This window comes from Theropithecus gelada, chromosome 3 (assembly GCF_003255815.1).
Source record: "Theropithecus gelada isolate Dixy chromosome 3, Tgel_1.0, whole genome shotgun sequence".
Classification (NCBI taxonomy): Eukaryota; Metazoa; Chordata; class Mammalia; order Primates; family Cercopithecidae; genus Theropithecus; species Theropithecus gelada.
Genome location: NC_037670.1, coordinates 7,740,759 through 7,765,436, shown reverse-complemented (window position 1 = coordinate 7,765,436; position 24,678 = coordinate 7,740,759).

The window sequence follows — 24,678 nt, the reverse complement described above, 5'->3', positions numbered from 1 at the left end:
TTCTTTGCCTCTTTTTTTTTTTTTATGGAGACTGGGTCTCACTCTGTTGCCCAGGCTGGAGTGCGGTGGTGTGATCTTGGCTCACTGCAACCTCTGCCTCCCGAGTTCAAGTGCTTCTCCTGTCTCAGCCTCCCAAGTAGCTGGGATTACAGGCACCCGCCACCATGCCCAACCAATTTTTGTATTTTTAGTAAAGACGGGGTTTCACCATGTTGACCAGGCTGGTCTTGAACTCCTGGCCTCAAGTGATCCACCTGCTTCAGCCTCCCAAAGTGCTGGAATTACCGGTGTGAGTTATCACGCCTGGTCCTTTAGCTCCCACCTATAAGTGAGGACATGAGGTATTTGGTTTTCTCTTCCTGTGTTAGTTTGCTAAGGATAATGATCTCCTTTTCACGAGCTCCAATAACCAGAACTCTTTAGTTCTCAAACTTAATCATTATCGGAATTACCTTAGAAGGCTTGTTAAAGCCCTAGTTTAAAGCCCCAGAATCCAGCCAGGAATGGTGGCTCACGCCTGTAATCCCAGCACTTTGGGAGGCTGGGGGGGCAGATCACCTGAGGTCGGGAGTTCGAGACCAGTCTGGCCAACATGGTAAAACCCCGTCTCTACTACAAATCCAAAAATTTGCCGGGTATGGGGGTGCATGCCTGTAATCTCAGCTACTGGGGAGGCTGAGGCAGGAGAATCGCTTGAACCCAGGAGGCAGAGGTTGCAGTGAGCAGAGATTGTGCCAATTGCACTCCAGCCTGGGTGACAGAGCAAGACTCCATCCAAAAAAAAAAGGCCCAGAACCCAGCGTGCCTAGTCAGTAGGTGTGGGATGAGGCTCACAAATGTTCACTTCCCACAAATTCCCAGGAGTTGTTGCTGTGGCTGGGCTGGGGCCTGCTCTGAGAATCGCTGTTTGAGACCTCATGCACCAGAATGCCAGGCAACACTCAGGCTGCCCTTCAGCCTTTCCATCATTTTTTTTTGTTTGTTTTGGTTGTTTGTTTTTAGAATCCACAAAATGTATGCACTGTAGTTTGAGTCCATCAATATATGGCTCAATTTCTGTTTTTAATGACAACTCGAGGAAACAGAAATGTATCTTGTTGTGAAAAATGTTACCGCCATCAAACAAATGCCTAACACCACAGCATTAGAATTGCACTCTGATCTTTCCATGTATTCAAAACAGCATCAAGTGATTTGATTTATTAGTGGCAGCCTGGGGTGGGGGGAGGAGACTCTGATAGTCACAAAACCAACGCATATGCAAAGAGTGGGCTTTACAATGTGCTTAGAATAAGTGGAGGAATTTCTTTTGAGGAATGTACTTTGTCTGACATAGGAAGGTGCATGAAATATGAATGAATATAAGGCTTGCTGTTAAAAATTTCTTTTCATGAGCTACAACATAGATAAATTAGAGATTTAAGTGCAGGAGACCTCAGAATCCAGACAGCTGGAGAGGGAAGAAGATGGGAAGAGGAAAATAAGTTTCTCTTCTTTCTTTTTTAAAGACAGGGTCTTACTCTGTTGCCCAGGCTGGAGTGCAGTGATGCAATCTCAGCTCACTTCAACCTCCGCTTCCTGCTTCCCGCTTCCCGGGCTGAATGACAAATTCCCACTTCAGCCTCCCGTGTAGCTGGGACCACAGGTGTGTGCCACCATGCCCAGTTAATTTTTTGTATTTTTTGGTAGAGACAGGGTTTTGCCATGTTGCCCAGGCTGGTCTTGAACTCCTGAGCTGAAGCTATCTGCCCGCCTTGGCCTCCCAAAGTGCTGAGATTACAGGTGTGAGCCAGGGTGCCTGGCCAGGAAAATGATTTTTCAAACATTCTCGATCACCTGTCTCCCTCTGCTTAGGTGTCTATAGGCTTTCTTGTGTATTATGTGCTTTTCTTCCAGGCAAAGATGGCGGGAACCAGAGGAGAGGCGATATGCATATAGCTGAATTTGCTTAAGAGGGATGAGAATTTTATGCAGGTATTAGGCAATCTCGGATATGGGATCCACCAGCCACTCAGCACTGAATCAAAACTTTCTAACCTGGGTAAAACTCAGGTCTTTACCAAACTAGTTTCCCAGTGTTTCTGGCCACGATCTCTCTTAGACTTATCTTTATAGGTCTATGTGCCAAGACACTGCAAACATACCAAAGAGACCGTGATCACAAATTCCATTAAAGAAGAAGATGGCCAGTTCTCCCAGCAGTTGCAGATTATGTGTACTTGCTTTTTAGGTCCTCAAACAGTTAGGTCCAGTGTCGCTGGGTGAATGACACTTTCTGGAAATCTAAAACACAGAGATACTGATGATCTTAGATCCAGTCGATCAAGGGATTAGGAATCCAGCATAATGGTCTTTGCCTACTGAGCCTGTGCTTGGTCAAAACTCTTTTGCTGGAAAGAAACAGAAACCCATCATGCTAGCTCATGGAAAAGGATTACTATGAAGACACAATAGGCAATGTCATGATCACAGGAATAAAATATAGCTAGAGACAGAACTGCCATGTTCAGTTGCACAGGCTGTGCACTGCACAATTCCAAATGTATTGTTTGCATGGACCATGAGGTACATAGTGATCTCTGGAGTTGTGCAACATGGTAGTATTGAATATAGAGGTTGGGAGAGCCAAGGACTGAGGCCTCTTTCTCCATCTATCAGGTGTGAGGTGAGCACTCTCATTTCTTCTCATCTTTGTGTCTGTCCCATTCCTCTTTCTCATTCATATTCCTCTGTGTACTCTCTCTTGTGTGTGTCCCCCCAGGCTGCTCATCGCATTCTCTCTCTACTTGATAACATTTCCATTCTGGTGCCTGCCATTGACCATCAAATGTCTTTGTCTCTTATTTCAGAATTTCAGGAGGGAATTTGATGGGTCTTTGACATACCAAGGATTTGCAGACCTTGTGTCAGTATCCACCACACTTCTGATTCCACTGGCTGTGTCCATTGGGAGGTAGATGGAACGAAGGTGGGTAGACATTAGGCATCCTGGAATAAAACACATTTAGAGTGTCAGGGTCTTTGGGTGAGGAAAGACTCATTGAGAAGGAGGCCTGGCTGGGGCAAGCATTCCAAAATATGCATCATACAAGCCCCATCCAATGTGCTCCTCAAACCTACTCTTCTTTGCCTTTGGGTCCTGGGTGGCTTTTATCCTCTCTAGGGGACCATGGGATGTTTCTGAAGCTCCCTCTAGTCTTGGCTTCCTGGCCTTTTCTCCTGCTATGTCTGAACTTGCCGACATTACACAACCTTCTCCCCATCAGAGCTTCAACTCTTGGCTAGCCTTTGCAAGGTGGCCTGTTTTCTTATCCCATACAGCCTCCTTTCTTCCCCTCCCTCCCTCCTCTCTCTCTCTCTTTCTCTCTCTCCTTCCTTCCTTCCTTCCTTCCTTCTTTCTTTCTCTTTCTTTCTTTCTTTCTTTCTTTCTTTCTTTCTTTCTTTCTTTCTTTCTTTCTTTCTTTCTTTCTTTTTCTTTCTTTCTCTTTCTTTCCTCTCTTTCTCTCTTTCTTTCTCTCTCTCTTTCTTTCTTTCTTTCCTCTCTTTCTCTCTTTCTTTCTTTCTCTCTCTCTTTCTTTCTTTCCTCTCTTTCTCTCTTTCTCCCTTTCTTTCTTTCTCTCTCATTCATTCCTTCCTTCCTTTCTTTCTTTCTTTCTTTCTTTCTTTCTTTCTTTCTTTCTTTCTTTCTTTCTTTCTTTCTTTCTTTCTTTCTTCTCTCTTTTTTTTTTTCTGATAGGGTCTTGCTCTGTCTCCCAGGCTGCAGGACAGTGGTGTGATCATGGCTTATTGCAGCCTAAAGCCTCCAGGCCCAAGCGATCCTCCCATCTCAGCCTCCAAGTAGCTGGGACCACAAGCATGCACCACAACACCTGGCTAATTTTTAAATTTTTGTAGAGAGAGGGTCTCTTATGTTGCCCGGGCTGGTCTCGAACTCCTGAGCTCGAGAGATGCTTCCGCCTTGGCCTCCCAAAGTACTGGGATTACAGCCGTAAGCCACTACACCCCAGCCTAACTTTTTGAAACCAGTCAGCACCATATCTTCTGGGCCAGTGTTTACGTAGTGCCCGAATGGGGGAAGACACTCCAATCGAGTGGTTCTGCATAATGACATTGGTATCTGCTGGAGATGCTAATGCTTCAGTGTTGGACTTTTTATCTTTCTCCCAAACCTACTCCTCCTGCAGCCATCGTCATTTCACTTAATGGCAATGGAGGCCTTGCAGCTGCTCAGTCTAAAAACCTTGGAGTCCTCCTTGGCTACCTTCTTTCTGTTTGCAGCACCTTACAGCATTATCCATACTTGGTTCCACCATCACAGTATGCGGTATTTCCTGCTTATCCATGGGGGATAACTTCCAAGACCCCCAGCAGATGCTTGAAACTGTGGGTAGTGCTGAATCCTATCGATACCATGCTTGTTCCTAGATGCGTATGATAGAGTTTAATTTATAAATTAGGCACAGTAAGAGATTAGCAACAATAATGAGGAAACAGAACAATTATAATAATATCCTTTTCTTTGGAGACGGTGTCTCACTCTGTCACCAAGGCTGGAGTGCAGTGGTGCCATGACTGCTCACTGTAACCTCCACCTCCTGGGCTCAAGTGATCCTCCCACCTCAGCCTCCTAAATAGCTGGGAACTTCAGGCACATGCTATCATACTTGGCTATTTTTAAATTTTTCGTAGAGATGAGGGTCTCACTATGTTGCCCAGGCTGGTCTCTAACTCCTGGGCTGAAGCGATCCACCCTCATTGGCCTCCTAAAGTGTTGGGATTACAGGTGTGAGCCACTGCCCCCAACTTATAATAATACACTTTAGTAAAAGTAACGTGAATGTGATCTCTCTCGCTCATGAAATCTCTTATTGTACTGTACCTTTCCTTCTTCTTTTTTTTTTTTTTTGAGACAGAGTCTTGCTATGTCACCCAAGCTGGAGTGCAGTGGCACGATCTCAGCTCACTGCAAGCTCCGCCTCCCGAGTTCACGCCATTCTTCTGCCTCAGCCTCCCGAGTAGCTGGGACTACAGGCACCCGCCACCATGCCCGGCTAATTTTTTGTATTTTTAGTAGAGATGGGATTTCACCGTGTTATCCAGGATGGTCTTGATCTCCTGACCTCGTGATCCACCCGCCTCGGCCTCCCAAAGTGCTGGGATTACAGGTGTGAGCCACCGCGCCCGGCCACCTTTCCTTCTTGTGATGATACCAGATGATAAAATGCCTATGTCTTGAGAGGAAGTGAGGTGGATGATTCAGGCATCATGACATAACATTAGGTTGCTACTGACCTTGAACACCCGCGCTGTGGTAACTTGACAGTCCATCTGATAACTGAGACAGCTACTAAGTAACTATTGGGTGGGTAGTGTAGACAGCGTAGATCCACTGGACAAAATGTTGATTCACATCTTGGGTAGGGCAGAGCAGAATGGTGAGGGAATTCATCACACCACTTGGAACAGCATGTAATTTGAAACTTATGAATTGTTGACTTCTGGAATTTTCCATTTACTATTTTCGGATAACAGCTGACTACAGGTAATTGAAATCAGGGACTACTGTGTCCTGAATCCAGCTGTTTCTTACCACCCACACTGCGCCCTGGTCCAATCCACACTCTTCTTTTTGCTTGGATTACTGCAACACCCTCCCAACTGTTCTACCATTTCTGCCACTGTGCCCTTCCTTTCATCCTCAATGTGCTGCAGAATGTGTGCAGAGGTTAACATAGAAGTCAGACCAGGTCCTCAAAACCCTGCAAGGGTCCCCTTTCATCAGAGGAAAAGTCAACATCTGTAATAGCCTGCAAGTTCCTATAGAATCTGGACCCAGAGATCTCTCTGCGTCTTCTTCATCTACTCTTCTCACTTGCTCTCTTGCCGCCATATTGGCCCCTTGATGGTTTCTCAAGCATGGCGAGCACCCTCCCATCTCAGGGACTTAGTGCTGGCTGTTGCCTCTGCCTGGAACTCCCTCTCTCCTCTGGAAACCAAAGGTTATTCCTCACCATCTCCAGGTCTTCCCCCTTCACCACCCCTATCACTCCTTGTTGCTTTTTGTGGCTGTAGCTGTGGCTGTTTTACTTAGCACCTTCTTAATATCCTATGTAGTTTACTTACATATTTTATTTATTTTGTGTCTCCTTTTCCTCCATAAATGCAGGAGCTTTTGTGTATTTAGTATTCTTAGCACTGAGGTTAGTGCCAGGCACCAAAAACTATTGTTGAAGGAACAAATGAATCTAGACAAATGAATAGGTGAATCTAAATTTACTTATGGAGAAAATACTAGATACAAACAAGTATGACCTACATGTAAACATCTGTTGTTGTTGTTTTTTTAACTCAAGATGGGGTCTTGCTATGTTGCCCAGGTTGGTCTTGAACTCCTGGCCTCAAGTTATCCTCCCTTTCTGGCCTTTGGGAGGCCTAAGGTTTCTTAATTCCTTTTTTTTCTTGGGCAGAAAGCTCCAATGCAGACTGAATTCCAATCCGGGTACTGGCCTCACTGCCTTTTTGTCTCTCCAAGCATCATTCCCCTGCCAATGAACCCATGTCTGGGGAGATAGTCCTCTAACTCACCCCGCTCTTATTTTGCAGAATAAATTCACCTGCTGGCCAGGCACAGTGGCTCACATCTGTAATCCCAGCACTTTGGGAGGCCAAGGCGGGCAGATTGCCTGAGCTCAGGAGTCCGAGACTAGCCTGGGCAACGTGGTGAAACCCCATCTCTACTAAAATTACAAAAGTTAGGCACGCTGGCGCATGCCTGTAATCTCAGCTACTCAGGAGGCTGAGACAGGCAGGAGAATCACTTGAACCCAGGAGGTAGAGGTTGCAGTGAGGGGTGATTGTACCACTGCACTCCAGCCTGGGTGACAGAGTGAGGCTCTGTCTAAACAAACAAACAAACAAACAAACAAACAAACAAACAAACAATCTATCTCTCATCTGCTGACCCAAATAGAGGATGCAGAGTTTCATTCTCATATCCTGGGGCTGGAACATCCCTTGGTCCTTTTTTCCTTGAGGCGACTTGCTCTCAGTTCCTAGAATTTCCACATGGGAAGCGGAAACAACCTCCAGACTCCCGCCGCAGGAGACAGCGAGGTCACAGGCGGAGCGGGGGAGTTCTTTGCAAGTGTCTCCAAGGAGACATATAAAGGCCATCCCCTAACTGCAGCGTGAAGGTTGCAGCCGGTGGAATTCCCGTCTTTCGCCAGAGGATGGCACTGTGGGTGTTTCCAAGAAGGAGCTGAACTTTTTTTTTTTTTTTTTTTTTTTTTTGGAAAAAGCCATTTCCAAATGGCAGTAACAGCTGTACTTCAAACCCTGCAGGGAACATTAGAAAATGTTAACCCCGATTGGGTGGGGAAGCAGGGACTGGAGGCGGACCCGGGGATCGTGACCGCGGAGGCCAGCCCTGGAGGAAGGGCAGGAGCCAGAGAAGTGCCAAAAAGGAGCAGGAAAAGGAAACTGCAGGGCAACCGAGCTGTGGCTGGGGACTAGCGTCCTTCTCTGGTGGAGGTTGAGCAAGGACAAGAGCCCTAGTTGGTGGGCGTTCGTTTTCCACAGTCGAATTCAACCTGGGAAAAATAGCAGGGTGCAGTGGGGTGCAGCGTATACGTGTGTCATTTGCCAACTTTCTCCGTCCGTACCCACATTGGACCGGTCATTTAAAATGTGTATTTCATCTCCACTTGAGAGCCGACACCAAGTCTTGTTCATCTTCCAGTTTTCCATCATCCCTGGCAGGTACTAGACCCTCCGTGAACAGTCGTTGGATGAATGATTGATTGAATGGAAAAAATGCATCTTAGATTTGGGATGGGGAAATCGGTTTTTTTTTTTTTTTTTTTTTTTTTTTTTGTTTTTTTTTTTTAAGAGAGAAAAAGTGGGCAATTCATGTGTCTTCCTATATTTCTCTCCAGATTAGATCCCTCATTATCCCGATCACTGAAATACCAGCCCTTGACTATTTGCAAAGGACTTTCTCTCATTCATCCCGGTCTGTCCACCTGTTCGTTCGTTCTTCCTAATTCCGTTACATCCTTATTAATCTCTCGTCTGTAGCAACTCATCTCTTTCACGTGCTTTCTTGAATGAGAATGATTTAGGTACACACTACCTCTTCCAACTAGACGGGCTATGTGAGGGCAACGCTTTACATCAACCGAATGAGTTTACAGCCACGCGGCACTTAATCCTTGCACGGGTTCTTTAAGGAAGATACTATCGGGGCAGATTGTATTTTCCAAAAATGGCCACACTGATCTTACCCCATCCCATGCTCTTCTTAGGATGTGACATTGACATTCTGTATTGAGAGGTGGGGGTCTACATTTCCTTCCTTTGAATATCAATGGGCTTTTTTTTCTTTTTCCTTAAGACAGGCTCTCACTCTGTTGCCCAGGCTGAAGTGCAGTGGCACGATCACAGCTCACTGCAGCCTGGACCTCCCAGGCTCAAGTGATCCTCCTACTTCAGTCTCCTGAGTAGCTGGGACTACAGGCATGTGACACTACTTCTGGCTAATTTTTGTATTATTATTATGTTTTGTAGAGACGGGGTTTCATCATGTTGCTCAGGCTGGTCTAGAACTCCTGAGCTCAAGTGATCCACCTTCCTCTGCCTCCCAAAGTGTTGGGATTACAGGCACGAGCCACTGCACCTGGCCTGGATGGACTTTTTAATGGCCTAGTTAATAGAAAGCTGCAAAAGGAATGCAGTGTGATTTCTTTTCTTTTCTTTTTTTTTTTTCTTTTTTTGGAGATGGAGTCTCACTCTGTTGCCCAGGCTGGAGTGCAGTAGTGCGATCTCGGCTCATTGCAACCTACACTTCCCGGGTTCAAGCGATTCCTGTGCCTCAGCCTCCCGAGTAGCTGGGATTACAGACACATACCACCACGCCTCGCTTTCTTTCTTTTTTTTTTTTTTGTATTTTTTTAGTAGAGACGGATTTTTACCATGTGGGCCAGGCTGGTCTCGAGCTCATGACCTCAGGTGATCCACCCACTTTGGCCTCCCAAAGTGCTGGGATTACAGGCGTGAGCTACTGTGCCCGGCCGCAGTGTGATTTCTGAGGCTGTGTCACCTAAGGTGGCGAAGCTTCCTCGGTCTCTCTCTCAGGACACGTGTCTTTGAAACACTCAGAAGCCTCCGTGCAGAAGGGGTCACAAGGAGAGACCATGTAGAGACAGGGCAATCTGCTGGAGAAGCCCCAGCTGTTTTAGCCTCAGCTGTTGAAATCCTCCAGCTAAGGCCCCAGACACCATGAGGCAGGTATAAGCCATTCCCCTTCTGCTCTGTCTTATTTCCTGACCCACACAATCTGTGAGCCTAAGAAATGGGTGTTTTACGTTGCTCAGTCTGGAGTGATTCATGATATAGTCATAATGGCAGAATGTCCCATTTCTTCTAGGTGAGAAAACTGAGGCTTAGCAAGCAGTTGGGCTGGCCCTCGGATTCCTCTTTCTTGACTTCCAGCCTGGCGTACTTTCCAGAGTCCTGTGCATGTCCTGACGTTGCCTTTAATTGCCAGGCTGGAGCTGAGCAAAAGACATGGTGGATTCCATGCAGGGGTCTCTTGAGGATGGGGACATCTTTGGTTTTGTTCATGTGTCAGCAAAACAGGAATGCAGGCTTTGGGATCTATCTGAGCTTTTATTTCTTTATTTTTTTTTAGAGACAAGGTCTTGCTCTATCACCCAGGCTGGAGGGCAATGGTGTGATCCTAGCTCACTGCAGCCTCCAATTCCTGGGCTCAAGTGATTCTCCTCATAAGCCTTCCGCGTAGCTGGGACTACACGTGCACACCACCACGCCCCGCTAATTTTTGTATATATGTTATTTTTTTGGTAGAGATGATGGCTGGCTGTGTTGCCCACGCTGGTCTTGAACTCCTGGCCTCAATCAATCCTCCCACCTCAGCCTCCCAAAGTGCTAGGATTATAGGCATAAGCCACCACGCCTGGCCAGGAGTGGAGCTTATAGTTTGGGGTTACGGTCCAGGGCAATTTATAATTACTATTTTGAGACTGGCAGCCTCATGAGCATGGGCTAGTAGCAGGACCCTCTGAAAGCTGCCCGCCAATCCCTGCAAACCTACCAGCTACTAGCTCCAGAAGAGTCCTGGTCTAATCACAGCTATTAGGCTGGGGTTAATTGATGCTATTATCTTCACAACGGGCCATATTTGAGGGTGAGGCTAAGAGGCCACGAGAGCAGGTAAAATCAAACAAACCACAACATTGCTTCTATTTTATTAGTGGCCTTGTAAAAATCGTCATTGCTCTCCATTTGTCTGAGCCATTAACACCCCTTTTAGGAGCCTCCCTGAGACCGACTAATCATCTTGTGGTCTGGCAACCTGGAGACGGTCTTGCCAGTAGGATGTTCTCATCAAAGTGGATTTTCCGGATGACCAGCAGTTCCTGGTTGGAGGGCCACAGTCTCTCCTCCACGGGTGTGGATAAGAAGCTGGTAGGTGCCTCTCCTCTGAGATGAACAGTGAAGTCTCATTCTGGGCTTGGGAATAGTTGACAAGGAGACTTTCCATGGCAACACAGGGAGCCTGATTCTCAATGTCAATTTCAGCATCCTTGGGAATCAGAGACCACAGACAGCCTTCACAAACCCCACGGCCATTGAGAGCTTTGTGGGAGTGAGTCCTCTAGTATAGGTTCCTGGATAAGCCCTCTTTCTCAAGTCCATTGTGGACCCCCAGTCATGGGGTAGCGGACAAGAGGATGCTAGCATGCATAAAGCAATAATGTACTTCTGGCAATGGCTGTGGTGTGTCGTAGGTGGCCGTGACCTTGTTTGCATGGTCATAGTGACGTGGTTGTCATTTATGAAGGCCGCGATGCCTGTGACTTACGTTGATTGTAACGTTGAGCTGCCTGGAAATTGTGTTGTTTGGGTGTGCCATCATTGCAATGTCGGGTTTTGTAGAGGCTGTGGTGTTATGTCCTAACGCTGGTGGCCTCTCATAACATCGTGGCAAATATTACGTTGTTATACTCTGTGTTAGCAGTGTTAGGGAAATCACTCCAGTTCTGTCTGAATAGTTGAACCTACTGCTTCTCAGAGTTTTTTAATTTTAAATTTTAGAGACAGGCTCTATTGCTCAGGCTGGAGTACAGTGGCACCATCATAGCTCACTGCAGCCTCCATCTCCTGGGCTCAAGGGATCCTCCTACCTCAGCCTCTCGAGTAGCTGGGACTACAGGTGCATGCCACCACACCCGGCTAATTTAAAAATTGTTTGTAGAGACGAGGTCTTGCTATGTTGCCCGGGCTGATTTCAAATTCCTGGCCTCAAGCAACCCTCCTGCCTCTGCCTCCCAAAATGCTGGGATTACAGGCATAAGCCACCATACTTGGCCATTCTCATACTTGAAGGTGCATTCCAGTGGCCTGGGAATCTTATTAAGTTGTAGCTTCTTATTCAGCAGGTCTAGCATAGCGTGGGAGAGCCTGCATTTTCAACAAGCTCCTAGTGAGGCCAAAGCTGTTGGTCTACAGACCCCACTTGGAGAAGCAAGGCTGTTTAGACCAGTGCTACCCAAAAGAACATTCCGCAATGATGGAAATATTCCATTTTTGCCCTGTCCAATATGGTAGCCGCTAGCCACATGGGGCTATGGAGCACTTGAGATGAGGCTAGTGAGGCTGAGGAGCTGACTTTCAAGTTTTGTTTACTTTTTACTAATTTAAATTTAAATAGCCACACACAGTGGCTGTCTTATTGGACAGTACAGCTCTAGACTTTCTAGTGATTTTCAAACTTTAGCATGTGTCAGAATCACCTAGAAGCCTTCTTAAAACGCAGACTCGGGCCGGGTGTGGTGGCTCATGCCTGTAATCCCAGCACTTTGGGAGGCTGAGATGGGCGGATCACCTGAGGTTGGGAGTTCGAGACCAACCTGACCAACATGGAGAAACCCCATTTCTAGTAAAAATACAAAATTAGCCTGGCCTGGTGGTGCATGTCTGTAATCCCAGTTACTTGGGAGGCAGAGGCAGGAGAATCACTTGAACCCGGAAGGTGGAGGTTGCGGTGAGCTGAGATCGCGCCATTGTACTCCAGCCTAGGCAACGAGAGGGAAACTCCGTTTCAAAACAAAACGAAAACAACAACAACAACAAACAAACAAAAAAACTCCACAGACTCCTGGGCTCCATCCCCAGGAGATCTGAACCAGGGTCTGAGAATTTGCGTCTCTCTTTTTTTTAGTTTAAATTTTTACTTTTTATTTGGAGATGGGATCTTACTCTGTTGCCCAGGCTGGAGTGCAGCTGGAATGATCATGGCTCACTGCAGCCTCAAATTCCCGGGCTCAAGTAATTCTCCCGCCTGGGCCTCCTGAGCAGCTGGAACTACAGACATGCACCACCACACCTGCCTAGCTTTTTTTGTTGTTGTTTTTAACATTTTTATTTTGTAGAGACTGGGTCTCGCTTTGTTGCCCAGGTTGGCCTAAAACTCCTGGCCTCAAGTGATCTTCCTGCCTTGGCCTCCCAAAGTGATAGGATTACAGGTGGCCAGAATTGCATCTCTAATGGGTTCCCAGGTGATGCGGATGCTGTGGGTCTGAGAACCATGCCACCCGCTAATCTCCCCATCCCTGAACACACCTGAATACTGGCTGCAGGAGGACAAAATTATGCTTTGATATGAACTTACCTCTAACAACAGGATGTGACCTGAAATTCACTGAGGAAGCGTCTGTGGAAGGATGAGGAAGGACCATTATTTTGAAACAAAGTAGAGAGAGTGCTAATTAAGGCTGGTCTCTGTAAACTCACAGACACAAAGGCTCCTAGCAGGAAAGGACCTTCGAGACCATCTGGTTTGCATTCCCAGTTTACAGATGGGGAAACTGAGGTCCAGCCAAGAGTAGTCGGCGTGAAAGGTGGTGGTGAAAGGTGCCACCTGCCCCCAGTGTAGAACTTGGATTTCCAGATTCCTCACCAAGGCTGGGCGCTGCTATTCCATGCTGCCTCTGCACTAGACCGGAGCTGAGATATAGACTCTGCTTGGAGAAGCAAGGCTTGTCCAGACCAGCGCTCTCCAAAAGAAACTTCCACACAGGACAGGATGGGACAGGGTGGCATAGGAGGGCCGGAGGTGACATGCAGACTTTGCAAGTGTCACATGCAAAGAGTAAGGACTCACTTCGGGGATGAGGCAGAGTCTCCGATGCCCAATTCTCCACCACGAAAAAGAGAAGCTGGTGGCTGTGGATGCCACCTTGGGTCCAGTCTTCACCACCCAGAGGCTCCAACCCTGTGGTTTTTCTCCTCCTTTCCTATCTCTGTGGGTGATTTGATTGACAGTTAGCAGCTTTGATTAAAAAAGAAAAAAAAAAAACACAACAGAGACCTGGGGAAAGATGGAAATGCTCTTTTGAGGGTCTTATGTAACGTTTCAATAATCTATGCTGTCCCTGTTCCCCATGCTGAACATGCAAGGACAGGTATGCCACAGTGACAGGAAATTGCTGCCATTTATCAAACACCTGCCGTGTGCCAGACATGGGATCAAGTCCTTTATATTCCCAAACTCATTAAAACTTCAGAAAAAGCCTGCGAGGTAGATGTTGTTACCATTTTTGTTTTTTTTTTTTAAAGATGGAGAAATGAAGGCCCAAAGTGATGAAATAGCCAGCTCAGGTCATACAGCTGGTAAATGAAAGGATGAAGACTTGAATACAGTCTGCCTGGTGCCAAATTCTGGGTGTTTTTAAAATTGTGCCAAGAGGGTGTACCCTGGGAGGTCCCATGAGCTTTTCATCTTGCTTTTGTGGGGCTGGAACTTCTGTACATTGCTGCTCTCCAGACATGGCCCCTGTCTGTCCCAGTCCTGCTTAGCACCCAGGAATGAAGGCACGACACCAGAAGGTTGGACCTCAGCCCATTCCTGAGGCAATGAGTCACATGTGGTGTATGTCAGAACGATTTTGGTTATAAGTCATGGAGACCTGAATTGAAAGAAAGAGAGAGAGTGACTGGCTCATGCCCTAGGGAAGCTCAAGGGAGAGGAATATGGTTTTCAGGTACAGTTCGATCTAGGGTTTCATCGACTAATCATTAGGACTTTCTTTTTCATTTCCTGGTTCTTTTTCTCTGGGTGGTTTTCATTCTCAGACAGACTTTCTCCCTATGCATTGGCAAGAATGACCTCCAACAGCTATTGACCTACATTGTCCTTGAAGCTGGGTAATCCTGGTGAAAGAGAGCACTCCCTGCTTGATATGGTTTGGATCTGCGTCCCCACACTAATCTCATGTTGAAATGTAATTGCCAGTGCTGGAGGTGAGGCCTGGTGGGAGGTGACTGGATCACAGGGTTGGGTTTCTCATGAAACTCAACCTGAAAGTTGGCAGGTTGGCACAACCCTCGGTGCTATTCTTGTGATAGTGAGTGAGTGAGTTTTCATGAGATCTGGTTGTTTAAAAGTGTGTAGCACCTTCTCCTCCCAACCTGGCTACTCCAGCCGTGTGACCTGATGGCTCCCTCTTTGACTTCCACCATGACTGTAAGTTTACTGAGACCTCCCGGAAACTGAGCAGATGCCAGAAACATGTTTCCTGCACAGCCTGCAGAACTGTGAACCTCTTTTCTTTATAAACTATCCAATCTCAGATATTTATAGCAATGTGGGAATGGACTAATACACCCCACCACCCCCACGAACAGCTCTAGCCAAAGTCCCAGGGATGGCTTTCATTGGTTCAGCTTGGTTCACGTGACCCTCCACCAACCAATTATAGGAGCGAGGGGATGGAGTAGTCTAATTATACAGATCCAAATCTCATAACTGTCCCTAAATATGCAGATGGGATCTGTCTCATCTGGGTGCTTCTTTTTTTTTTTGAAATGGAGTTTCTCTCTGTCACCCAGGCTGGAGTGCAGTGGTACAGTCTCTGTTCACTGCAATCTCCACCTCCTGGGTTCAAATGATTCTCCTGCCTCAGCTTCCCAAGTAGCTGGGATTACAGGCGACTGCCGCTATGCCCAGCTAATTTTTCTTTTTTCTAGTAGAGATGGCGTTTCACCATGTTGGCCAGGCTGGTCTTGAACTCCTGACCTCAAGTGATCCACCCACCCCAGCCTCTGAAAGTGCTGGGGTTACAGGTGTGAGTCACTGTGCCTGACCTCATGGATGTGTCTTTGAAAGCAAGATATATTCTATTATCAGAAGAAAGCATAATTGAAAAAACCCTGGGCCAGGTGCGGTGGCTAACGCCTGTAAACCCAGGACTTTGGCAGGCCGAGGTGGGTGGATCATGAGGTCAGGAGATCGAGACCATCCTGGCTAACACAGTGAAACCCTGTCTCTACTAAAAATACAAAAAAATTAGCTGAGCGTGGTGGCAGGCGCCTGTAGTCCCAGCTACTTGGGAGGCTGAAGCAGGAGAATGGCAGGAACCTGGGAGGTGGAGCTTGCAGTGAGCCGAGATCATGCCACTGCACTCCAGCCTGGGCGGCAAAGTGAGACTCCATCTCAAAACAAAAAAACAAAACAACAACAACAGAAAAAACCTTCAGCTACCACCATCTGCTAAACTGGTCTACACAGTACATTGCATACACCTTCCCTGCCAATGGAGTAGTCTAAAACTAGGTTGTCCTATGGATGTTGTTAATTTTGGATGATTTTTGAACATTGGCTCCCTATTTAACCCTTGTTATGGACTGCAGGTTTATGTTCCTTTTAAACACATATATTGAAGCCCTAACTCCCAATATCATGGCATTTGCACATAGACCTTTCGGGAGACCTTAGGTTCAGATGAGGTCATGAGGTTGGGGCTCCCATGATGGAATTAGTGTCCTTATAAGAAGAGGAGGAGACCCAGAGCCTTCTCTCTCTGCCATGTGAGGACACAGTGAGAAGGTGGCCATCTATAAAGCCAGGAAGAGAGCCTTCACCTGAACCCAAAAATGACCACTGAAGTTGAACTTCCCAGCCTCCAGAGCTATGAGAAATGAACGTCTGTTGTTTCAGCCACCCAATCCGGAAATTTACAAATTAGGCAGCCTGTGGTATTTTGTTAGGGCAGCCTGGGCTGAGTAAGACAAGCCCCTAACTACACTGTGCATCCTTTGAACGCCAACACCAGCCTCATCCCACAGGGTCTGAGCTTGCTGCACCCCATGGAGCTGGTCACATGGACTGTGGGCTTCTGGTGGAGTGGGGAGAATCTTAATCTCCTAGCTTCCTGGCTTCTTCTCGAGGTGCCCTTCATAGCTGTTACTCTTTCTTATTTTTTTTTAACTTTTATTTTAAGTTTAGGGGTACGAGTGCAGATTTGTTACATAGGTAAACTTGTGTTATGGGTGTTTGTTGTACAGAGTATTTCATCACCCAGGTATTAAGCCTAGTATACATTAGTTGTTTTTCCTGATCCTCTCCCTCCTCCCACCCTCCACCCTCCAGTAGGCCTCAATGTGTATTGTTCCCCTCCATATGTCCATGTGTTCTCATCCTTTAGCTCCCACTTATAAGTGAGAACATGCAGTATTTGGTTTTCTGTTCTTGTGTTAGTTTGCTAAGGATAATGGTCTCCAGCTCCATCCATGTTCCTGCAAAGGACATGATCTCATTCTGTTTTATGGTTGCATAGTATTCCATGATGTATACGTACCACATTTGCTTTATCCAGTCTATTATTGATGGATTGATTCCATGTCTTTGCTATTGTGAATAGTGCTGCAATGAATGTACATGTGCATGTGTCTTTATGGTAGAATAATTTATATTCCTTTGGGTATATACCTAGTAATGAGATTGCTGGGTCAAATAGTATTTCTGTCTTTAGGTCTTTGAGGAATCACCACACTGCTTTCCACAATGGTTGAAGTAATTTACACTCTTGCCAACAGTGTATAAGCTTCCCTTTTGCTCCAAAACCTCACCAGTATCTGTTATTTTTTGACTTTTTATTAATAGCCGTTCTGACTGGTGTGAGATGGTATCTCATTGTGGTTTTGATTTACATTTCTCTAATGATCAGTGATTTTGAAATTTTTTCGTATGAGGCTGCTTGTGGCTGTCGCCCTTACTCTGCCACTCTCCCAACTCCATTATCCCCTGAGTCTGTCAGGCAAGTGAGACCACTTCCAGCCGTACATTATCAGGGAGATGGTCATTTAACAAACCAGTCCCCTCCCTTCCTTCCTCCCTTCTTCCTTCCTTCCTTCCTTCCTTCCTTCCTTCCTTCCTTCCTTCCTTCCTTCCTTCCTTCCTTCCTTCCCTCCTCTCTTCCTCTCTTTCTTTCCTTTTTTCGAGACAGAGTCTCACTGTGTCACCTAGGCTGGAGTGCAGTGGCACAATCTCAGCTCACTGCAACCTCCACCCACCTCACGGGTTCAAGTGCCTCTCAAGTAGCTGGGATTACAGGCACATGCCATCACACCCAGCTAACTTTTGTATTTTTAGTAGAGACAGAGTTTCACCGTATTGGGTTAGGCTGGTCTCGGACTCTTGACCTCAGCTAATCCACCTGCCTCGGCCTCCCAAAGTGCTGGGATTATAGGCGTGAGCCACCACGCCCGGCCCGGTCCTTCACTTTTTAAAGCACCTGGGTAACATCTGGGTCCTTGAGCGTATCCCTGTGTTGTTCAGAAACAGGAAGTGGCTACTGTCCTCTGGAAGATCCAGAACTTGGCAATCTATTCATTTGTTTCTGCATTTACTTGTTTTTCAAAGCAGGGATTATCCTGGGCCCTGCTATCCTGCCAGATGGCATGGCCCCACTGGGGACAAGCCAGGCTTCCTGATGATTTTTGGATCCTAGCTCTCGGGCTGCTCCACGACCGAGACCAACCTCTGTGATGAGGTTCTGGAACCCTGGGCCTGCCCTAATACCTGCTCACACTCTTCTGTTCTTCTTCCTCCCCTCTGATCGGCATGACCTTGGTCCTGTGTGCCCTGATGTAAACTGCCCTGTTTTAAGATGAGGATTAGCAGCCCATGGGGAACGCAAAAGAAGTGAAGACTTGACCAGGAAAGAATCGGCAAGAAAGCACACCAAATCCCCAGTTCGGTAGTCTCAATAGGAAGAAAGAAAGGGATAATGGGAAACGTCAGGTAAGTTAGGACAGGATCCTTGGGAAAAGGCCTTGCTTAGGAATCTTAGCAATACATGCATTATATGCATTTAAGTGTCTTATTGAAAGGAAGAGGCTTTCCGTCAATGCACCTAGGACTCTCATTCTTTGACGCTCTCCAGCTGCGTAGTTGAAAGTGCTTGGGTATCTTAAGTTTAGCCCTCTGACAGCTTTTTTTTTTTTTTTAAGATGGAGTCTCACACTGTTCCCCAGGCCGGAGTGCAATGGCGCAATCTTGGCTCACTGCCACCCCTGCCTCCTGGGTTCAAGTGATTTTCCTACCTTAGCCTCCGGAGTCGCTGGGATTACAGGTGCCTGCCACCACACCCAGCTTGTTTTTGTATTTTTAGTAGAGACAGGGTCTCGCCATGTTGGCCAGGCTGGTCTCGAACTCTTTAGCTCAAGTGATCTGCTTGCCCCGGCCTCCCAAAGTTTTAGGGTTATAGGTGCGAACCACTGCTTCTGGTTCCTCCTGACATATTTTAAGTTCTGCATAAAGCAAACTTGCCCACCCTGTGGCCCACAGGTCCTATGAAGCCCAGGATGGCTTTGAATGTGGCCCAACACAAATTCATAAACTTTCTTAAAACATTATGAGGTTTTTTTTTTTTTCAATTAAAAAATTTTTTTTTAGCTCATTACCTATTGTTAGTGTTAATGTATTTTATGTGTGGCCCAAGAAAATCCTTCTTCTTTCAATGTGACCGAGTGAAGCCAAAAGATTGGACATCCCTGACCTAAAGGTTTCTCCGTCCACAGTGAGCTAACATACTTGGATGTGTAAACAGACACTTATTCTTTTTCGATCACTGAGTTTCAGCCAGTCAGAGGCAGCCACCTGTTCAAACCAGGTTCCAACAGGGCAAACCCCGAGCTGTAACCAGTCAGCTGTTTCTGCCCCTCACTTCCGTTTTCCAGACCTTACTTTCCTTCTTCTGTCCATAAATCTTTTCCTGCCACATGGCTGCTCAGGGGAGCTGCTGGATTTGCAATCGTTCTTTGCCTGATTTTTTTTTTTTTTTTTTTTTTGAGACGGAGTCTTGCTCTGTGCCCCAGGCTGGAGTGCAGTGGCACAATCTCAGCTCACTGCAAGCTCTGCCCCCCGGGTTCACGCCATTTTCCTGCCTCAGCCTCCTGAGTAGCTGGGACTACAGGCGCCCGCCACCGCACCCAGCTAATATTTTGTATTTTTTTTAGTAGAGACGGGATTTCATGTTGTTAGCCAGGATGGTCTCAATCTCCTGACCTCGTGATCTTCCCGCCTCGGCCTCCCAAAGTGCTGGGATTACAGGCTTGAGCCACCGCGCCCGGCCTCTTTGCCTGATTAAACTCTGTTTAGGCGGGTTCGGTGGCTCAGGCCTGTAATCCCAGCACTTTGGGAGGCCGAAGAGGGCAGATCATGAGGTCAGGAGTTCGAGACCAGCCTGATCAGCATGTGAAACCCCGTCTTTTTGAGACCAGCCTGATCAACGTGGTGAAACCCCATCTCTACTAAAAATACAAAAAATTAGCCGGGCGTGGTGGTGCGGGCCTATATTCCCAGCTACTCAGGAGGCTGAGGCAGGAGAATCGCTTGAACCCGGGAGGCAGAGGTTACAGTGAGTTAAGATTGTGCCATTACACTCTAACCTGGGCGACAGAGTGAGACTCCATCCCAAAAAAAACAAAAACCAAAAAACTCTCTTTAATGTAATTTGTCAAATTTTTTTTTTTTTTTTTTTTTTTTAAACAGGTGTCTTTACCCAGACGAGGCAAAGTGTGTCCTCCATGCCAGGCACGAAGCTGCATGTGTATCATCCTGTTGACTTCAGTTCTCATTGTCACATTATCCAAAAGGTTCGAACAACCGTTAAGTGGCAGAGATGGGATTTGAACTCAGGTCTTCCTGATTCCCCAGGCAAATATGTCATTTTCACAAACATCATGACCGAGGAAGACCTTGAAGGACCCAGGACAAGGAAGGCTTGGGGACATGAGCCATTCACTGAGTATGACGGAAGGAGGAAGCATTTAGGCAAAGGCGTGGAGGTCAGGTGAGAGGGGACCCCCATGGTGCTGCCACAGTGGGTAGGTTGAGAAGAGAGGTGAGAGGTAGGCGCTTGGGTCTGGGACTGGGGAGTTTTGATTTGATACAATGGACTGGGTTGCAGGGAGCCCAGAAAGGTTCCTGGAAAGAAAGTGCTGGGTCAGAAATGACATTTGAGAAACATTGTCATTTGCCATTAGGTGCAAGATAGTGCTTCAGCTAAAGGAAAGGGAAGGGAGATGTGCTAAGAGGAAATTCTGGGCCGGGTGCATTTGCCATTGGGTGCAAGACAGTGCTTCAGCTAAAGGAAAGGGAAGGGAGATGTGCTAAGAGGAAATTCTGGGCTGAGTGCGCTGGCTTATGCCTGTAATCCCAGCACTTTGGGAGGCTGAGGCAGTGGATCATTTGAGGTGAGCAGTTCAAGACCAGCCTGGCCAACATGGTGAAACCCCGTCTCTCCTAAAAATACAAAAATTAGCCAGGCATGGTGGTGGGTGCCTGTAATCCCAGCTACTCGGGAGGCTGAGGCAGGAGAATCGCTTGAACCCGGGAGGTGGAGGTTGCAGCGAGCAGAGATCACATCACTGCACTCCAGCCTGGGCGACAGAGCGAGACTCCGTCTCAAAAAAAGAAGAAGAAGAAATTTTGTGTGCTGTGTTGATTCTCAGATGAGTCCTGAGCTTACTGACATGGAAAAGTGGCTTTGTCTTTAGCCTCCTTCTTTTTGGTCTCTGGGAGGGACCTGGAGACCCCAAAGACAGCACATTCCCTTCTCCCTCTGACGAAGGGGACTGTGGTAGCTGGGCCACACGTTTCTTTGATTTCGCCTGGAAAACGGGGAAAAGTCCTCGCGGGCCTGGCTATGCTTCTGCACAAGTATTTATGAGCCGTGAGACTGAAGATCATAAGGCTCGTATATTTTGCTTTTTACAAAAGCCAATAACTAAAGAAAATGTTTTCTCCATCAGAGAAACTTCAAAGATCCTAGAGAAGAATGCACTAAAAGTTATTGAAAGGCGGCATCACACACATCGTGAATATAGGCACCAGAGAATGTCCTGAAGCCAGGGGGGGCCCTACACGGTTTAAGGATTTCTTTGTTTTTCTTCATCGCTGGCAATCAAATGCAGCACTGAAGCTGTTAGGCATTTGGCTGTGGCCATCTGCAGGGCAGGCTTGCCAGCCAGATTCTTTTTCATCCAGAGGAGAAGGCTTACAGAGGCAGGAACAATTGAAAACATCTCCTCATTTAAAAATATAAAAATTTAAAACCTCCCTGCTGCCGTTGAGGGGCAAGTTGGCCTTGCGATCCTCTGCATTGAGCATAAGGGAGTTATTTAGGGCTATTACACAGAGAGGCAGAGAGTGGTGACATCCTGGGAGCCTGGGCCTGCAGTTACTCTTTGGATTGAGTTGGCTGAGTTAGTTGAGCTTGCCGAGTCTCACTTTTATCACCCATTAATTGGGATAATATTTGCCCAGACTGTTTCACAGGGCCGTTGAGAAGATCAAAGGAGATTACGTTGGAATATGGGTGTGAGTGTGTGTGTGTGGGTGTATATGTGTGTGTTTGTGTGTATTCACATTCTTGCTTTAAAGAGAGAGGATGGGCGGGGCACAGTGGCTCATGCCTTTAATCCCAGCACTTTGGGAGTCTGAGGCAGAAGGATCACTCGAGGCCAGGAGTTTGAGATCTGCCTGGGCAACATAGCAAGACCCCATCTCTTAAAAAAAAATTAGCTAGGCATCGTGGTGCTTGCCGGTAATCCCAAAACTTTGGGAGTTTGAGGCAGAGGATGGCTTGAAGCGAGGAGACTGAGGTTGCAGTGAGCTACGATGGTGTTACTGCACTTGAGCCTGGATGACAGAGGAAGACCCTGTCTCTAAAAAATAAATAAAGAGGGAAGATTTCTGTTTTCCCCATGAATTGTCTTCCTCTCAAGGGAGAGGAGAGGCTCGTCTGCTGGGTCAGAGTCTGGCAGCCATGGGTGGAGGTTTCTCAGCGAGTCCATGAGTGCTCAGTGTGCATTCTCTGCTCCAGCCCCACCAGCCGGATGGATCCTGCCAGCCCTAGTGGACATCATCACACAGCCGGCTGTGAGACCCCTAGGATGTGGGGTCTGCCGGCTGTAGCAAGCCTTCCTGTGATGATCCCAAGGTGGAAGGTGGAAGGCTCCCTGCTCCCCTGTGTCTTGGAGGTGACCGGGCATTTTCCTAGCGTGTGTTCCACAGCTTTAAAAAATTTTTATTTTATTTTAAGTTCCGGGATCCATATGCAGAACGTGCAGGTATGTTTTATAGGTGTACGTGTGCCATGGTGGTTTGCTGTCCCTGTCAACCCATTACCTAGGTTTTAAGCCCTGCATGCATTAGCTATTGGTCCTGATGCTCTCCTTCCGCTTGTCCCCCACCAACAGGCCCTGGTGTGTGATGTTCCCCTCCCTGTGTCCGTGTGTTCTCGTTGTTCAACTCCCACTTATGAGTGAGAACATGTGGTGCTTGGTTTTCTGTTCCTGTGTTAGTTTGCAGAGGATAATGGCTTCCAGCTTCATCCATGTCCCTGCAAAGGACATGATCTTGTTCCTTTTTCTGGCTGCATAGTATTCCGTGGTATATATGTACCACATTTTCTTTATCCAGTCTATCATTGATGGGCATTTGAGTTGGTTCCATGTCTTTGCTATTGTGAATAGTGCCTACAGGCGTTTTTGGCTCCCGATTGGATGTGATCTGTGCATGGGGAGAACCCTTGAGTCTTGGGCCCAGAAAATGCCACAAGGACAGAACTTGTTTCTCACGATTTTTTACTGAATTAAAACTGAGGACCAATTCCTGCCAAAATTTGTGAACATTGAAAAGTGTGTCACTGGGCTCCTGGCTGCCTCTCCCTGCATGCACATTTTCTACTTCCCTCCACTGCACTGAAACTCTGATTTCCAGAAAGACTTCAGTGCTAGTCATCTATACTTTTAAAGAGAATTTGGGTTCATTCATCTTGTGTCCCCAGTGGCTTTGCATTTAAAGCTGGATGTTAATTATGGAAAGAAAGCTTCAATTACCCGTTAGAAAGGTTTTGTTGAGAAAGGGCAACAGGAAGGATTTCCTGACATCTCTGATATTTTGCTCCCTAAATTACCCTCTCTGCTTCCTTAATGGAAAACCAGCCCCATCCACTGTCCCTAAGAACACAAGGCCTGACACTCCTCTTGTGACCCGCTCAACACCCTTTTAAAGACTGCTCTTCAAAAAACAAACAACCCCATTAAAAAGTGGGCAAAGGACATGAACAGACACTTTTCGAAAGAAGATGTACCTGCGGCCAACAAACATATGCAAAAATGCCGAATATCGCTAACCAGTAGATAAATGCAAATCCAAACCACAATGAGATACCATCTCACACCAGTCAGAATGACTGTTATTGAAAAGTCAAGGCCAAGTGCCTTGGCTCGCACCTGTAATTCCAGTACTTTGGGAGGCCAAGGCAAGAGAATGGCTTGAGCCCAGGAGTTCGAGACCAGCCTGGGCAACATGGTAAAACCTTATCTCTGCTAAAACTATAAAAACTAGCCAGGTGTGGTGGCACATGCTTGTGATGCCAGCTACTTGGGAGGCTGAGGTGGGAGGATGGTTTGAAACTGGGAGGTCAAAGCTGCAGTGAGCTGTGACTGTGTCACTGTACTCCAGCCTGGGCAACAAAGTGAGACCCTGTCTCAAACAAAAACAAAAAACAAACATACAAAAAAAACTGGAAAAATAACATGTTGGACCGGGCACGGTGGCTCACGCCTGTAATCCCAGCACGTTGGGAGGCCAAGGCGGGCGGATCACCTGAGGTCAGGAGTTCGAGACCAGCCTACCCAACACAGCGAAACCCCATCTCTACTGAAAAATACAAAAAATTACCAGGGCGAGGCGGCGGGCGCCTGTAAACCCCAGCTACTCGGGAGGCTGAGGCAGGAGAATCGCTTGAACCTGGGAGGCAGAGGTTGCGGCAAGCCGAGATCGCGCCACTGCACTCCAGCCTGGGCAACAAGAGTGAAACTCTATCTCAAAAACAAAAAACAAAAAACATGTTGGTGAGGCTGTAGAGAGAAGGGAACGTGTATACACTGCTGGTGAGAATGTAAATTAGTTCAGCCATGGTATAAAACAGTTTGGTGATTTATTAAATAATTTAAAATAGAACTACTATTCAATTCAGAAATCCCATTACTGGTATATACCCAAAGGCATCTAAGTCATTCTACCATAAAGACATATGTGCGTGGATGTTCATTGCAGCACTATTCACAATAGCAAAGACACAGAATCAGCGTAAATGCCCATTAATGATGGACTGGATAAAGAAATGTGGTCCATATAAATCATAAAATGCTATGCAGCCGTGAAAAATAAGGAGATCATGTCTCTTGCAGGAATATGGATGGAGCTGGAGGCCATTATCCTAAGTGAACTAATGCAAGGACTGAAAACCAAATACCACGTGTTCTGTCTTGTAAGTGGGAGCTAAACATTGAGTACACATA